The sequence below is a fragment of the Saccoglossus kowalevskii genome, chromosome 1, assembly GCF_978046115.1.
Source record: "Saccoglossus kowalevskii chromosome 1, keSacKowa6.1, whole genome shotgun sequence".
Classification (NCBI taxonomy): Eukaryota; Metazoa; Hemichordata; class Enteropneusta; family Harrimaniidae; genus Saccoglossus; species Saccoglossus kowalevskii.
Window position 1 is genome coordinate 19,167,384 of NC_140641.1, and position 2,058 is coordinate 19,169,441.

The 2,058-nt window shown below is 35.3% G+C and overlaps 1 long non-coding RNA gene across 1 annotated transcript; it reads right to left on the minus strand.

Moving 5' to 3' along the window:
- Positions 1–754: 754 nt before the first annotated feature.
- On the minus strand, positions 755–1,783 carry LOC146750414 (uncharacterized). Its single transcript, XR_014930672.1, has 2 exons — positions 1,653–1,783; positions 755–1,133 (listed from the first exon to the last, which is right to left on the minus strand). It is a non-coding gene; the product is annotated as an uncharacterized LOC146750414 (long non-coding RNA).
- Positions 1,784–2,058: the final 275 nt, after the last annotated feature.

Below are 2,058 nucleotides of genomic sequence, written 5' to 3' on the forward strand. Positions count from 1 at the left end.
ATGTTTTCACTTAAAAAATAATTCATGCTTAGAAACATAAAAATTAATAATATTTATGTATCAATGGACAATTTTAGGCGTAAAAATAGCAGCCATTTCACAGGCACTTTAAGGTTACCAATCGATGCCCATTTTGTAATGAAGTCGATAACCTTGCGCACATATTCCTCGAATGCGACAGACTAGCGCCACTCCACTATTCAGTTAATCGGATCATCAAACAACTATTAGATATTGAGAATAACATTACAATAACATGGTATACATGTTGTCCACCAACACCAAGGCGAGTTGACGATACTTACCGTCTGACTGTCTTCATCGTCACCACTGTCAAGATTGGCATCCACTCATCATGTTTTAGCAAGCTAGACAATCAAGAGAACACAGACGTCTTAAATTGATTTCTTAACAAGATCAAAAGCCGGATAGTAAGCGAACATGATTATCATCAAGTCACCAACTCTTTCGAATTCTTCAAGACCAAATACTGAATTAATGATGTCATAGTATCTTTAGACCAGAACGATAGATTCCATTTTTCAAATGAAATTACTTAAGAACACTTAGTTTGTTATTTTAATTTGTTGTTATTTTTTTTCTAATATAATTGGATCTCGTTCCTTTGTTTCTGACTACTTGGCTATCACTATACTTTTTATAATGTCTTAATTGTTGTGTATGTAACCGGTCTTAATACCGGGTCCCAGGTTTTATCCTTAAGTTCCAAAGAATTTGCTCGAATGCAGTGTAATACAATCAACTCAACGTTTATTATACAACGGCTAACACTGTACTATTGAAAGTACCATAAACCTAGGCAAGTATATGATAAAGGATACACCATTTCAAGTAAACATCCATTGATACTCTATTACAGTATTCTTATTCCATTGCTGGAAATAAATAGTAGGAAATACAGTACACTTATCCGGCATACATAAAGTTCAAACTGGGTGGCCAACCCAGTTTAATCTATGATACTCAAGTCCTAACTACAGTTCTGTTTTCTTTCGTCACACCAGTTGGTAGGAATTCCTCTTTATCCTGCGATCTTGAGATACGCTCTTGCAATGCACACTGGTAGAATTACACCAACTAGATCTTGCCGGTAGAACTGTTTTGATGCCACACTGAAATGATTATAAAGCACCCAAGGACCATTTTTATGTTTAAAATACAACAAATGCATATAGAGAACAATTTAGGTAATAAAATTGAAATAACATTCAGTCAGTTAGTCACCGACATAAACAATTCCATTTATACATCTTTGCGGTATTTTCTGAACAGTAAATAGTGTGTGTTTAACGACACTAACTAGCATTGATTTCTAACCGCACCAACACACGGGTTGTAGTGGCAACGAGCGGAATAGCCTACCTAAACTTCGCTAAATATTACAATATACATAAACGGCGTAACAGACAAAAATTCCAGTCAACTCTCAAATTCTCAGATCTATAATAGTCATTAATACTCAGTGAAGTCAATAGGAAAACAATTTGTAAACTCGTCAAAATGTTCAAAATACAAATAGCCATGATGCAATACACACAGGTTTGCTGCACCGTTGAATACAAAAAATCAAAATTACAGTAAAATATTACTCATCAATCTAAAACTCTGAAATGTACAAGATCAGTACATACCTGAAATGATTATAAAGCACCCAAGGACCAACAAAGTTCACATATAACACAAAAGAAGAATTTCTGGCAGCGCGTGAACTAGATGTGCGGCAGGATCACTTTCGTTCAGGCGGGAGTTGGGGCAAGGGTCAAATAGCCTCATTACTATTCATGAGCATACGCACCAATAGAGGGCGCAGTACATATAATAATACCGCACGGGTTACATCTACCCCCTCCAACCATTCACTCGTCCCTGAGGGAATCATTCAGGCAATCAATAGCTTAAATACAGTACAATTTGTTTGAGTAAAAGTCTAAAATACAATGATACTATAATCTCAACATAGCAAAACCTATTCGATTTCAGTAGTTAAGAATATACAAAGTACAATATTATTAATAGTACAAAGAAGTCGCAAATATG